Source organism: Hyla sarda, chromosome 7 (assembly GCF_029499605.1).
Source record: "Hyla sarda isolate aHylSar1 chromosome 7, aHylSar1.hap1, whole genome shotgun sequence".
NCBI classification, from domain to species: Eukaryota; Metazoa; Chordata; class Amphibia; order Anura; family Hylidae; genus Hyla; species Hyla sarda.
Window position 1 is genome coordinate 53,494,488 of NC_079195.1, and position 16,491 is coordinate 53,510,978.

A 16,491-nucleotide genomic window follows, 5' to 3' on the forward strand; every position below is an offset into this window, starting at 1 on the left:
ACCTGTAGAGGGCAAAAAAATAACCATAATAGGATGAATAACAAATGAATACCATAACAAACAAACCATACCCCTAACACAGACTCTACCTTGCTTGCCAGCAAAGTATAGCATCTACCAACTAGTGATTACTAAAGGCGGTACCTGTACCTTAGCAGCTACTGCAGTAACGTCCATTTGTGAAAGAACGACCTGACTCTGATAACAGGAACAGACAGACATACTAACTGAAATATACCTTTTAACATGCTTATTTTTGACATCACTACAACGGGACACAGATGTTTGTCCGACATGACATAGAGCTCTCCCAAGTGCCTTCTATTAAGAGGCAAAAATAAACTGTCAGGTGAATACCAGGCAAGAACCTCAGACCTTCGTGGGTCGTATCACTTGTCGACCAAACAAGGCTCCTAAAAGTACCTTACCTGAAGACTTCGACTGTATAGTCAGACACACCAAAACTTCCAACATTCTTACCCAACTGGTCTCTGGAGTGATGACCCGCTGCAGATGAAACCATCGTGCCTGTATACGTGACAGGTCTTTGTGAAACCATCGTGCCTGCGGATGTGACAGGTCTTTGCGAAACCATCATGCCTGTAGATGTGACAGGTCTTTGTGAAACCATTGTGCCTGTAGATGTGACAGGTCTTTTGTGAAACCATCGTGTCTGTAGACGTGACAGTTCTAAGTGAAACCATCATGCCTGAATACTTCACAGGTCTTTGTGAAACTATCTTGCCTGTAGACGTGACAGATCTAAGTGAAACTATCATGCCTGTATATCGTGCCTGTAGATGTGACAGGTCTTTGTGAACCATTGTGCCTGTAGACGTGACAGGTGTTTGTGAAACCATCGTGCCTGTAGACATGACAGGTTTCTGGGGAACCATCATGGTGAAACCATCGTGCCTGTATACTTCACAGGTCTTTGTGAAACTATCTTGCCTGTAGACGTGACAGATCTAAGTGAAACTATCATGCCTGTATATCGTGCCTGTAGATGTGACAGGTCTTTGTGAACCATTGTGCCTGTAGACGTGACAGGTCTTTGTGAAACCATCATGCCTGTAGACGTGACAGGTTTTTGTGGAACCATCGTGCCTGTAGACATGACAGGTCTTTGCAAAACCATTATGCTAACCGTATGAACATAGTAACATTAAGCGCATACACAGAATAAACATGCTAACCATATGTACAGAACGAAAACACACTAACTGTATGCACATGACAAAACACGCTATCCGTGGGCATAGAATAAAACATGCTAACTGTATGCACAGAATAGAAACACGCTAACATTATGTACTCCACCCAACCTGCTAACCAAATGCATAGAATAACAAACAAAAACACACTAACTGTATGCACAGAATAATGCCTGTGCTCAGGGCTCCAGATATGTGCTAGTGACTGGAAATGTTGCATAAAAACCCATATGAAAACATTAGCTTAGCATAGCGGTCAGAGGTGTGCCATGAAACCACGTCCCAGGGCACGCCTATAGAGGGCATACCCAATAATAAAAGAATAAATAAAGGGAGGGTTGGGAGGGTTCCGCAAATGTCACATACACTCCTTCTGAATGGGGAAGGGGGAGTTATATACTCACGCCCCTTACTTAATCCCTGTAAGCCCCACCTAGAGATTGCAGGGTGTGTGAAATACTTACGCCCCTTGCACAAATACAGCCCTATGGGATTTATACTTGTGCTCAGGGCTCCAGACATGTGCTAGTGAAATGTTGCATACATACCTGTATGGAAAGCTTAGCATAGCGGTCAGAGGTGTGCCATGAAACCGTGTCTGAGGGCACACCTGTAGAGGGCAAAAAAATAACCATAATAGGATGAATAACAAATGAATACCATAACAAACAAACCATACACCTAACACAGACTCTACCTTGCTTGCCAGCAAAGTATAGCATCTACCAACTAGTGATTACTAAAGGCGGTACCTGTACCTTAGCAGCTACTGCAGTAACGTCCATTTGTGAAAGAACGACCTGACTCTGATAACAGGAACAGACAGACATACTAACTGAAATATACCTTTTAACATGCTTATTTTTGACATCACTACAACGGGACACAGATGTTTGTCCGACATGACATAGAGCTCTCCCAAGTGCCTTCTATTAAGAGGCAAAAATAAACTGTCAGGTGAATACCAGGCAAGAACCTCAGACCTTCGTGGGTCGTATCACTTGTCGACCAAACAAGGCTCCTAAAAGTACCTTACCTGAAGACTTCGACTGTATAGTCAGACACACCAAAACTTCCAACATTCTTACCCAACTGGTCTCTGGAGTGATGACCCGCTGCAGATGAAACCATCGTGCCTGTATACGTGACAGGTCTTTGTGAAACCATCGTGCCTGCGGATGTGACAGGTCTTTGCGAAACCATCATGCCTGTAGATGTGACAGGTCTTTGTGAAACCATTGTGCCTGTAGATGTGACAGGTCTTTTGTGAAACCATCGTGTCTGTAGACGTGACAGTTCTAAGTGAAACCATCATGCCTGAATACTTCACAGGTCTTTGTGAAACTATCTTGCCTGTAGACGTGACAGATCTAAGTGAAACTATCATGCCTGTATATCGTGCCTGTAGATGTGACAGGTCTTTGTGAACCATTGTGCCTGTAGACGTGACAGGTGTTTGTGAAACCATCGTGCCTGTAGACATGACAGGTTTCTGGGGAACCATCATGGTGAAACCATCGTGCCTGTATACTTCACAGGTCTTTGTGAAACTATCTTGCCTGTAGACGTGACAGATCTAAGTGAAACTATCATGCCTGTATATCGTGCCTGTAGATGTGACAGGTCTTTGTGAACCATTGTGCCTGTAGACGTGACAGGTCTTTGTGAAACCATCATGCCTGTAGACGTGACAGGTTTTTGTGGAACCATCGTGCCTGTAGACATGACAGGTCTTTGCAAAACCATTATGCTAACCGTATGAACATAGTAACATTAAGCGCATACACAGAATAAACATGCTAACCATATGTACAGAACGAAAACACACTAACTGTATGCACATGACAAAACACGCTATCCGTGGGCATAGAATAAAACATGCTAACTGTATGCACAGAATAGAAACACGCTAACATTATGTACTCCACCCAACCTGCTAACCAAATGCATAGAATAACAAACAAAAACACACTAACTGTATGCACAGAATAATGCCTGTGCTCAGGGCTCCAGATATGTGCTAGTGACTGGAAATGTTGCATAAAAACCCATATGAAAACATTAGCTTAGCATAGCGGTCAGAGGTGTGCCATGAAACCACGTCCCAGGGCACGCCTATAGAGGGCATACCCAATAATAAAAGAATAAATAAAGGGAGGGTTGGGAGGGTTCCGCAAATGTCACATACACTCCTTCTGAATGGGGAAGGGGGAGTTATATACTCACGCCCCTTACTTAATCCCTGTAAGCCCCACCTAGAGATTGCAGGGTGTGTGAAATACTTACGCCCCTTGCACAAATACAGCCCTATGGGATTTATACTTGTGCTCAGGGCTCCAGACATGTGCTAGTGAAATGTTGCATACATACCTGTATGGAAAGCTTAGCATAGCGGTCAGAGGTGTGCCATGAAACCGTGTCTGAGGGCACACCTGTAGAGGGCAAAAAAATAACCATAATAGGATGAATAACAAATGAATACCATAACAAACAAACCATACACCTAACACAGACTCTACCTTGCTTGCCAGCAAAGTATAGCATCTACCAACTAGTGATTACTAAAGGCGGTACCTGTACCTTAGCAGCTACTGCAGTAACGTCCATTTGTGAAAGAACGACCTGACTCTGATAACAGGAACAGACAGACATACTAACTGAAATATACCTTTTAACATGCTTATTTTTGACATCACTACAACGGGACACAGATGTTTGTCCGACATGACATAGAGCTCTCCCAAGTGCCTTCTATTAAGAGGCAAAAATAAACTGTCAGGTGAATACCAGGCAAGAACCTCAGACCTTCGTGGGTCGTATCACTTGTCGACCAAACAAGGCTCCTAAAAGTACCTTACCTGAAGACTTCGACTGTATAGTCAGACACACCAAAACTTCCAACATTCTTACCCAACTGGTCTCTGGAGTGATGACCCGCTGCAGATGAAACCATCGTGCCTGTATACGTGACAGGTCTTTGTGAAACCATCGTGCCTGCGGATGTGACAGGTCTTTGCGAAACCATCATGCCTGTAGATGTGACAGGTCTTTGTGAAACCATTGTGCCTGTAGATGTGACAGGTCTTTTGTGAAACCATCGTGTCTGTAGACGTGACAGTTCTAAGTGAAACCATCATGCCTGAATACTTCACAGGTCTTTGTGAAACTATCTTGCCTGTAGACGTGACAGATCTAAGTGAAACTATCATGCCTGTATATCGTGCCTGTAGATGTGACAGGTCTTTGTGAACCATTGTGCCTGTAGACGTGACAGGTGTTTGTGAAACCATCGTGCCTGTAGACATGACAGGTTTCTGGGGAACCATCATGGTGAAACCATCGTGCCTGTATACTTCACAGGTCTTTGTGAAACTATCTTGCCTGTAGACGTGACAGATCTAAGTGAAACTATCATGCCTGTATATCGTGCCTGTAGATGTGACAGGTCTTTGTGAACCATTGTGCCTGTAGACGTGACAGGTCTTTGTGAAACCATCATGCCTGTAGACGTGACAGGTTTTTGTGGAACCATCGTGCCTGTAGACATGACAGGTCTTTGCAAAACCATTATGCTAACCGTATGAACATAGTAACATTAAGCGCATACACAGAATAAACATGCTAACCATATGTACAGAACGAAAACACACTAACTGTATGCACATGACAAAACACGCTATCCGTGGGCATAGAATAAAACATGCTAACTGTATGCACAGAATAGAAACACGCTAACATTATGTACTCCACCCAACCTGCTAACCAAATGCATAGAATAACAAACAAAAACACACTAACTGTATGCACAGAATAATGCCTGCTAACCATACACACAGAATAGAATACTCTAACCGTGTGCACAGAATTAAAAAAACACGCTAACTGTATGCACCAAATAAAACTAAAAGCTAAATGTATGCACATAAAACACGCTACCCATAAGGACAGGATAAAATACCCTAACTGTTAGCACAGAATAAAACCTGCTAACCGAAAAACTTGCTAAATGTGTGTACTGAGTAAACATGCTAACGGAAAGCATAGAATACAACATGCTAATTGTATGCACCTAATGAAACATGCTAACCATGAGCACAAATAAAACTAACCGTATACACAGAATAAACATGCTAACCATAAGCACAGAATAAAACCAACCGTATACACACACATAAAACATGCTAAAGGAAATGTAATTCTCTGAAGACGTGTCAGTAACAATAACCTATGTGGTGCATGCCCCTGCCGATGTGGCCGGCATAAGAAATATGTCCTCTGTATACCTGCTACACTTAAGTGCAATATGAAAGCTGTAATCGTGTATTATGAATGTACGTACAGGAAGGGATGCAACGGACATCCAGAACGAATGCTAGCCACAATAAATAGCTACCCAACCAAATGCACCGAATAAACTGATAACCAAATGCACTCCAAACATACTAACCATACACACAGAAAAAACATGCTAACCGTATACACAGAATAAACATGCTAACCATACACATGGAATAAACAAGCTAATCGTATACACAGAATAAACATGCTACACCGTATGCATTGGAATAAAACATTCTAACATTGTGCACAGAATAAAAACACAACTAACCGAATGCACTGATTAAAACATGCTAACCATACATCAATAACACGCTAACTGCATGCACAGATTAACACACCGTAACCGCCGAATAAAACGCTCACCGTATGCACGATTAAAACGCCCGAGCTGTACGTACAGAATGAAGCATGCTAACTGTAGAAAGTATATTATCCGTGTGCACAAAATAAAACACGCTAAACATATGCACAGAATGAGCACACTAACTGTATGCAATGGATGAAAACATGCTAACCGTATACACAGAACTAACACGCTAACCGTATACCTAGTTAACACATGCTACCTGTATGCACAGAATGAAACATGCTAACTGGAATCACTGAAACACACATATTAACGGTATACACAGATTAAAACATGCTAAACATGTGCACTGAATAAATACTCTAAAATGTACACAGAATAAAGCACACTAACCATATGTACCTAACAAAGTATGCTAACCGTATGCCCAGAATAATAACATGCTGGATGGCAACATATGCTAACCGTATGCACTGAATGAACACGCAAACAGTATGTACATAATGTGATGTGCTAAATGCTAACCATAAGTACAGCATAAAATGTGCTAACCGAAGCACAGAATCCTGCCAACTGAACGCACAGCCTAACCATCCTAACCGAATGAAAACTAGGAAGGTATGCACATACTGTAAACATGTACCTACTGTGCAGGCTACGTACGAATGCCCGAGTAAAGCTATGAACAAATGCATAGAATAACATACTACGGCCGTAGACATCAACAATGCTATGAACAAGTGTATGTAGAGTATAAGTGCTGAGAGCATATATTCCGTGAGAATGTAAAGCAAGTTATGCACGCATGATATGATATGCGTCCATGTACACCATAAAAGTTATGTACAGTGAACGCTACATGTGAACAGTATGAAAAATCTTACATATTTACAGTGAAATGCTATAAATAAACAGTGACAATGCTACGAGCATATGAGCACTCAAAAACTGCTACGAGCTTATGTACGGTAACCATTACGAGCATATTTATGATAACCAAGACCGTATCCACCGTATATAACTAACCAGGACCGTAAACACTAGACCATATTATAACTGTGAGCACAACATAAACACATGATATACATACACACGCATATATACACAACAGATACATATATATATACACACATGCATATACGCGCACACATACATATGCACATCTACATACACATGCATGCACAACCCCGGCATACACATACATACTGTGACCGTATGTGCTGCATAATATTATAACTGCATGTGTGCACTGTATTTCCAAAACTATAACCATGTGCTGCATTTATCTAAAACTAGGTTATAGAGACCATACACTCCATAAACTAGCACTTTGAACTATGACCACATCATCTGTAAAAGTGTACGTTGTAAAATACTGTATACTGATACACGCACATTACACACATGCATCCAAATGCACACACCGATACCCAGAACCCTAACACTGTATACTCCAAACCTCTTGATCTCAGGCACGAACGACTGTAGCTGTATGGGTGGCAGATGGCCCGCATCCCACCATGAGGCAGCTGGCAGGGCTACGCAAGATGCCAAGGCCTCCCACCCCCAGTACCAAGACAACTCACCTTCTTGCCTCTCCTGAAACCCCTCCGACGCTGCGGGCAAAGCCAGCCCATGCCATATGCTTGCCCTATATTACCTTATCGGGGCGATGCAGCAACCCACCATGAGACAGCCTGCAGAGCTGTCAGGGATGCTGCGCCTGCAAGGCTCCCAATCAGCAAGGCCCCGGCACCGTAAGCAGCCACTCTGAAAAGGTATTGGTGGGAGAATCAAAACGCCAAATGCTGCTTTCCGCGAATGTCACATACGCCCCTTCTGAATGGAGAAGGGGAGTTGTATACTCAGACCCCTCACTTAATCCCTATAAGCCCCACCTAGAGATTGCAGGGGGCCTGAAATATTTACACCTCTTGCACAAATACAGCCCTATGGGCTTTATACATAAATAAAATATCTTTTGTTTTCATAACTTAGATTTACTTAGTTTTACTTAATTTGCTATTAATTAGAATCAAGGTGCCAGACCTACAAAGAAGATGGATGAAGACATAGTTTACCCAAGAACGCACCCCCCCCTCCCCCTGAAAACATACACACACACATTCATTATTATTGACTTAACCTCCTTAACGGGGTACTCCACCCCTAGACATCTTATCCCCTATTCAAAAGATAGGGGATAAGATGTCAGATCGTGGGGGTCCCGCCGCTGGGACCCATGTGATCTCTGTACAGCACCCAGCGTTCTTTTAGAACATTGGGTGCGGGCAACAGAGGTCGTGATGTCATGACATGACCCCCACCACCCGCTCCAAGCATTCAGAACAAAATGTTCCGAACGCTGAAGCAGTGGAGTACCCCTTTAAGTAAGCCCAGAGATACAGCAGCCATGGTTTCCCCACAGGTTTCCTCCACTGAGGTTTTTCTGTCTTGAGTGTTATAGTACGCTCTGTGTGAGTGGTCGGAGGTTAATACACATACATACTAATAAACTTTCTTTCATTTTGATTTTTTTTATTTCCATTTGTGAAAAATAGTGTAAGCGGTATGTGGATGACATGAGATTTGGTAAAGTGTCCAAAGCTGCCCTCCTGCCCAAACTGCACAGTTTGGTGTGGAGTGAAGCAGATGATGTTGGGTGGTACAGCTGCCAAGACAATAGTATGACACCCAGCGAGTTCCATGAATGGGCCATTTTTAGATGAACAGGACTCATGCTGGGAACTTACTGGGAACTTCTGTATAGTGGCAGAGATGGAGTCAGGAATACAGGATATTGCACACTAACAGTAACCCTTTCACTATGGGACTCCAAATACAAAAGAAAGAGAAGCGCTCCATAGTGCATTAACCGGGCAAGTGGGATTTCACAGTAGTTTACTGGAAGCGCTTACCTGGTAAGTTGTGCTAGTGTACCAGGCACAACACTGTTGAGAGTTTCCAAAATGCAGCCAGTCCCGCCACCACAAAGGTGTAATGGTAACAGCAACCTCCAAATACTCCCAAGGGACTTCAATAGGCGCAGAAAGGATGAGGAGTTGTAGATGTATAGGCGATATCATTTATTTGCAGAACAACGCGTTTCGACGCCAGGACGGGCGTCTTTCTCAAGTTCATAGCAAATGTTGACAAAGGAACATATTTATACAAAAAACAGACAAAAAGGTAATCAACTCACAATGGGCGGTTACTCCGTCTGTGCCAAACCGGATGTGATAATCAGAATCACGGCGCACAGACGGAAGTAATGAGACGGACTACATACGGACAACATAGGGTAAGTGTATATAAAAATATAAATGTACATATAAAAATAGAAAAATACATAAATCAATTACTGTAAAAATCTAGCAGCAACAAGGTATACTGGTCAAATGAGTATTATGTGATGTTTTCAATTGTCTCATTCAACCCATCAGGATGGAGACATTTAAGTTTAAAGATCCAGTAGGACTCTTTATGGATAAGTTTTCGGAAACGATCTCGTTGGTCTATAGAAATAACATCAATAATAGTGAGTTTCAATAAATCAGGGTTGCTATTATGTTTGTGTGAAAAGTGACGTAACACACTATGTAAGAGGAAATTTTTCCTAATGTTGAACCGGTGTGCGTTCATGCGGGACCGCACCGTCTGAACGGTGCGGCCCACATACTGTAGTCCACAAGGACATTCTAACAGATAAACTGCATAGTTGGTATCACAGTTATAATTCTGTCTGATATGGAATAATTCATTTGTAATATTAGATTTAAAAGTAATACAATTTTCTTGCATAATTATGCAACACAAACATCTTTTTTTTCTTGCAACTAGTGGACCCTGGTTTCTGTGTTTGTGTCTGTTGTTTTGCTATAGTCTTATCTCTATATTTGCTAAGGGCCAGATAATTATGCAGAGACATTGGTTTTCGAAATGTAATACGGGGTTGGTCCGGTACCAGATCTTTTAAAATAGGATCACTTTTTACAATAGGCCAATGTTTAATAAGAGTTTTCCTTATTGTGTCAGAAGCACAGTTAAAAGTAGTTAAAAAATTATGTTTGATCTTGTTTTCAATTGGCTCAACTAAATCTTTGTTTTTACCCTTTGATTCTATAAGTTGTTGTTGTTTCAAATTTTTTGTTTTATTATAAGCTTGCACCAGAATTTGTTTCGGATAGTTTTTTTCCTGGAAACGTTTTTGTAAAATTTTTGATTGAACTTTAAAATCGGCATCATCGGTGCAGTTCTTACGAATTCTGAGGTACTGGCCATACGGCACATTACGTAGCCACTTAGGATAGTGGCAACTATAATAATTTTAAAAGCTATTGACATCCACTTGTTTAAAAAAAGTTTTAGTTTTAAAATGGCCGAGGTCAGATATAAAAATTTCAAGGTCTAAAAACTGCACCGATGTGCTGGAAAAATGGGGAGTGAATGTGAGACCCCAATTGTTGTTATTCAGGGTGGAAACAAATTCAAGTGCTTGCACATGCGATCCAGTCCACAAGAAGAAGAGATCGTCTATATATCGTCTATGGAAATAAATATATTTAAAAAAAGGTAAATCAGGCTGTGCGATGTGTTGGGACTCGAAACGCCCCATGAAGAGATTAGCGTAACTTGGGGCGAATCGAGTCCCCATCGCACAGCCTTTGGTCTGACGATAAATCTGATTATTAAAATCAAAGGCATTGTGATCTAAAATAAATTGAATTGCTTCAATAATGAAATCGCTTTGTTCTGAATTAAAATACTCCTCCTGTTGTAAAAAATGGGAAACTGACTGTGTGCCTATAGTGCTTTCAATATTCGAATAAAGTGCTGAAACATCAAGAGTTAAGAAGGAACAATTCTCTGGAATTTGTAAAATGTTTAACTCACGGATAAGTTGAGCCGAATCTTTAAGATATGTAGGTAGTTGAGTGACTAGAGGTTGTAAAAAAAAAGGTCGATATAGTGAGACAAATGGCCAGTGATCGACCCGATCCCCGATATAATCGGGCGACCGGGTGGATCAGTGGCACATTTGTGCACCTTTGGGAGGTAATAAAATGTAGCAAGTTGGTGTGTTTTAATAGTTAGAAAACTCTTCTCTTTTTTATTTAGAATTTTTTGGGTGTCTGCTTTATTGATAAGTTTGCAATAAAGTGCATAATAGTCTGCTGAGGGGTCAGAATGTAATATTTCATAATAGTTAGAGTCAGATAAGATGTTATTTGCTTCCTTCAGATAAGCCGATTTATTCAAAATGACAATCCCGCCCCCCTTATCGGCAGGACGAATAATAATGTCAGGGTTAGACTGGAGTGTGGAAATAGCTCTGCGTTCAGGGGGGGGGGGGTGAGATTGTCACTATAAGTGAAGGGATCGGCAGATAGCGACCTGAATTCATTTGACATCATTGTGTAAAAGGTTTCTAAATAACCACCACGATGGTGGGTAGGATAGAATTGTGAAACGGGTTTAACATCTACGTGAACAACCATTTTGGGTGGATCTTGTAATGTTGAAATATTAGGTAATTGGTTACTCAGATCATCAATAAGGGGAGTGTACTGTTTTGAAACAATAGAAAAGTGGCGAGTCAAAGTTAATTTCCGAACATATTGATTTAAATCAAGGAACAATTGGAAGTTATCAGGTTTTGCTGTGGGGCAAAATGACAATCTTTTAGACAAAAGTGTCATTTCGCTCTCTTTTAAGATAAGAAGAAAGATTGAACAATTTTATAATCGGTTCTTTTTTTTGAGTGGGCATTAGATGTGGTGCTGTATCTATTGCATTTGTGTTGTTTGGTTCCACCTCTACACCCTCTGTATCGTGTTTTCTTTTTAGTGATTTGAGGTCGGGTGAAAGTGTTGTGACAGGGAAGAAGTGAGTGATTTTCCTGGTTTTTGGGCTGGATATTGTCAGTAGTATCCGAACAACATCGACATGGACAGGGCGGGAGACTAAAAAAGAGGATGATGGTGAGCTTACCAATCTTCAATCTTCAATCTTACCACTAGCTCACCATCATCCTCTGAACGCAGAGCTATTTCCACACTCCAGTCTAACCCTGACATTATTATTCGTCCTGCCGATAAGGGGGGCGGGATTGTCATTTTGAATAAATCGGCTTATCTGAAGGAAGCAAACAACATCTTATCTGACTCTAACTATTATGAAATATTACATTCTGACCCCTCAGCAGACTATTATGCACTTTATTGCAAACTTATCAATAAAGCAGAAACCCAAAAAATTCTAAATAAAAAAGAGAAGAGTTTTCTAACTATTAAAATACACCAACTTGCTACATTTTATTACCTCCCAAAGGTGCACAAATGTGCCACCGATCCACCCGGTCGCCCGATTATATCAGGGATCGGGTCGATCACTGGCCATTTGTCTCACTATATCGACCTTTTTTTACAACCTCTAGTCAGTCAACTACCTACATATCTTAAAGATTCGGCTCAACTTATCCGTGAGTTAAACATTTTACAAATTCCAGAGAATTGTTCCTTCTTAACTCTTGATGTTTCAGCACTTTATTCGAATATTGAAAGCACTATAGGCACACAGTCAGTTTCCCATTTTTTACAAAAGGAGGAGTATTTTAATTCAAAACAAAGCGATTTCATTATTGAAGCAATTCAATTTATTTTAGATCACAATGCCTTTGATTTTAATAATCAGATTTATCGTCAGACCAAAGGCTGTGCGATGGGGACTCGATTCGCCCCAAGTTACGCTAATCTCTTCATGGGGCGTTTCGAGTCCCAACACATCGCACAGCCTGATTTACCTTTTTTTAAATATATTTATTTCTATAGACGATATATAGACAATCTCTTCTTCTTGTGGACTGGATCGCATGTGCTAGCACTTGAATTTGTTTCCACCCTGAATAACAACAATTGGGGTCTCACATTCACTCCCCATTTTTCCAGCACATCGGTGCAGTTTTTAGACCTTGACATTTTTATATCTGACCTCGGCCATTTTAAAGCTAAAACTTTTTTTAAACAAGTTAATGTCAATAGCTTTTTAAATTATTATAGTTGCCACTATCCTAAGTGGCTACGTAATGTGCCGTATGGCCAGTACCTCAGAATTCGTAAGAACTGCACCGATGATGCCGATTTTAAAGTTCAATCAAAAATTTTACAAAAACGTTTCCAGGAACAAAACTATCCGAAACAAATTCTGGTGCAAGCTTATAATAAAACAAAAAATTTGAAACAACAACAACTTATAGAATCAAAGGGTAAAAACAAAGATTTAGTTGAACCAATTGAAAACAAGATCAAACATAATTTTTTAACTACTTTTTACTGTGCTTCTGACACAATAAGGAAAACTCTTATTAAACACTGGTCTATTGTAAAAAGTGATCCTATTTTAAAAGATCTGGTACCGGACCAACCCCGTATTACATTTCGAAAACCAATGTCTCTGCATAATTATCTGGCCCCTAGCAAATATAGAGATAAGACTATAGCAAAACAACAGACACAAACACAGAAACCAGGGTCCACTAGTTGCAAGAAAAAAAGATGTTTGTGTTGCATAATTATGCAAGAAAATCGTATTACTTTTAAATCTAATATTACAAATGAATTATTCCATATCAGACAGAATTATAACTGGGATACCAACTATGCAGTTTATCTGTTAGAATGTCCTTGTGGACTACAGTATGTGGGCCGCACCGTTCAGACGGTGCGGTCCCGCATGAACGCACACCGGTTCAACATTAGGAAAAATTTCCTCTTGCATAGTGTGTCACGTCACTTTTCACACAAACATAATAGCAACCCTGATTTATTGAAACTCACTATTATTGATGTTATTTCTATAGACCAACGAGATCGTTTCCGAAAACTTATCCATAAAGAGTCCTACTGGATCTTTAAACTTAAATGTCTCCATCCTGATGGGTTGAATGAGACAATTGAAAACATCACATAATACTCATTTGACCAGTATACCTTGTTGCTGCTAGATTTTTACAGTAATTGATTTATGTATTTTTCTATTTTTATATGTACATTTATATTTTTATATACACTTACCCTATGTTGTCCGTATGTAGTCCGTCTCATTACTTCCGTCTGTGCGCCGTGATTCTGATTATCACATCCGGTTTGGCACAGACGGAGTAACCGCCCATTGTGAGTTGATTACCTTTTTGTCTGTTTTTTGTATAAATATGTTCCTTTGTCAACATTTGCTATGAACTTGAGAAAGACGCCCGTCCTGGCGTCGAAACGCGTTGTTCTGCAAATAAATGATATCGCCTATACATCTACAACTCCTCATCCTTTCTGCGCCTATTGAAGTCCCTTGGGAGTATTTGGAGGTTGCTGTTACTATAGGACTCCAGTGAACCTATTGCAGATATGCCTGCTAAAAAAAGAAAAAAAAAGTTGCACAAAGTTGGTGTGCTCGGTGACAGCTTTTGGGTACATGCGCTGGCCCTTTAAAGGAAAACTGTCAGCAAGTTCACCCACACTAAACCCAATACACTGAGTTATACTGAGTCATACAGGGGTCACTTACATTTTTTCATCCACTGGTCCAAGGATCACGCTCTGAAGGTGGGGCCCCCACCAGCCATCTGCCTATGCCTTCTGCAGTGAACATCCTAAACCCGTTCCAGTACTTAGCATATTCATTACCTTCAACTCCACATCCTAGTGACGTGGAGTCACATGTCCCGTGAGCGCAGCACTCTGTCTGCAGAGCGCATGTGCCTAAAGATTTTGCCCAGTAAAAGAACGTGAGTGCTGGGTTAAATCTTTTGGTGCATGCGCTCAGCAGACAGAGCGCTGCGCTCACGGGACATGTGATTCCACGTCACTAGGACATGGAGTTGAAGGTAATGAATATGCTAAGTAGGACGTTCACTCTGGGAGGCAGAGGCAGACAGCCGTCGGAGGCTCCGCCTTTAAAGTGCAATCCTTGGACCAAAGAGCGCAACTTACAGGGGCATAACTCAGCGGCCAGTGGACGAAAAATTTAAGTGACCCCTTTATGGACTCCTGTTCACCCACACTATAACCCAGTGTATTGGGTTTAGTGTGGGTGAACTGGATGACAGTTTTCCTTTAAAGAGTTGTCCCATTAAGAAATAGGTCTAAATGGATGCATTATGTGAAAGAAAACATATTTAAAATGTACAAGCCTTTCCAAAAATGTCCTGTTTGAGAAATATAAGTTTACTCACCCCCATGTGCCAGATCAATGGGCGAGAAGAACAGTACAGGGGTATAAGTTACTTTACTTCAACACAGCACATTTGTCCTCCTTTACATATATGTATTTGGTGCCACCGGATTTTTCACACTTTGCTTTGTGGAACAACTCCTTACAGAGACATGCCTGCGTAAGACATAGTACACTGCTAAGGCCAGAAGCTTTACTTGGGAATGGCCGCAAGGCTCTTAAAGCAGCAGCCGTGGCTCTTAAGGCAGTGTTCAGGGCAGGCGGACGGCTCTGGGGATGTCCCAGTCTGCCCAATGGCCATTGTATGTATGTATGTATGTATGTATGTATGTATATATATATATATATATATATATATATATATATATATATATAGGAATATGCAAAGCAGCTCATTACATCACCTTTTCAGGTAATGTTCCCTGATATCAGCTTGGCTCCTGTTAAGGAATATAAAAAGCTGATCAGGATTTTTGCCAAGCCAGACTACTCCCCAAAAGGGAAGTTTCTACCCATCTGCAGACAGCTGTTTCTTTTTTTGTTTTGTTTTTAAAGCTGAGGAACATGCTCTCGATTCACCCAAAGTGCAAGAAAAAGTGCAAACGTGTTACACTAAAAAAACGTGCACAAAGGATGTGGTCTATCGCAAGCCCTTCTCCGATAGGAGAGAGGCCCCCCAACAAACCTTACCCTTCGCCTCCGGACCAAAAGGAACCTGCGAGGTTCCAGGTTCGATGTCCCTTTTTGCCGAAGCTACTAGGGGACCACAAATGCTCCCGGCATCCCCCTTGGCGTTAGCCAAGGTATCTGCCCGCAGAGCAGATAACGGTAGGTACCCTGCCAAAGCAGGAGTACCCGGGGTGTTTGCAGGGAGGTGCGGAACCTAATGGCCACACACACCTCCCCTAGACCGCCAGGAGGGACACCCAGAAGGGCTACCGCATCCTGACAAATCCTGTGAACACACAACACGCAAAAAGTGACACAGTGAGACAAAAAGAAATAAATAAGTGAATGTGTGAATCCGGCCGAATCTATAAAAATTTCTCTGATCCTAGCCAGAACGCCTGGAATCAAGAGGTGAGTGCCACAAGGTGAAGAGATTATGGTGCCCGTGCTTCAACTCAGTGAGTCAATACTCCCAGTGAGTTTCGGCACCTCGGGGTCACCACTCCCCGAGGCACAAAAGTACCTCGGCTCTAGACCCTCTCAGCGAGACCCGGAGGGAACAGGTCACATCGGGGCAGCCGTCCAGCTGATTCCTCAGAACCAGCCCCGGAAAGCCCTGGTACACCTGCATCTTCCATGCAGCACCCATCCCCACCAGCGTCACAGTCCACCGGCATGAAAAACTGATAAGAACAGATACTACACTTGATCTTAGCCAAAAGGCCAAGAAGCAGA

The 16,491-nt window shown here is 41.6% G+C and overlaps 1 pseudogene; it reads right to left on the reverse strand.

Annotated features, from left to right (window-relative positions):
* Positions 1-16,314: 16,314 nt before the first annotated feature.
* LOC130283582 (U2 spliceosomal RNA) lies at positions 16,315-16,491 on the reverse strand (annotated as a pseudogene).